Genomic DNA, 387 nt, shown 5'->3' on the forward strand with positions numbered 1-387 from the left:
CCGTCCTTTTCAAGCTGCAGGCAGCCGGGGCACTGCTGTCGGCAAACGCGCCGGAATCGGCACGGCGAAGACTGCCAATGAGATCAGTCGCTTCTTCCCCTTCCGTGCAGTGGACAGGCGCCTGACTAGAAAACAAAGACGGTGCCATCAAGGAGAGTTTGCCGCAAAAAGGCTTTGTGGGTTGTGTCTTTTGTGAGGAAGGCATTTAAAAACACACAAGTAACAAGGTCTGTGCTGGGGACAAAGCAGGGGGAAAAAGAGTCTTGGATCTCAATGTAGGCCTTTGGTGATGCGAAGCCCGGGATGCCGGGGACTCCAAAGGACTCCAAAGTCACCTTTTGAAAAGTGTTTCCTGCCTGGTGCTCCAAGACGCCTTTTCAAAAAACC

Source organism: Sphaerodactylus townsendi, linkage group LG12, assembly GCF_021028975.2.
Source record: "Sphaerodactylus townsendi isolate TG3544 linkage group LG12, MPM_Stown_v2.3, whole genome shotgun sequence".
Taxonomy (NCBI): domain Eukaryota; kingdom Metazoa; phylum Chordata; class Lepidosauria; order Squamata; family Sphaerodactylidae; genus Sphaerodactylus; species Sphaerodactylus townsendi.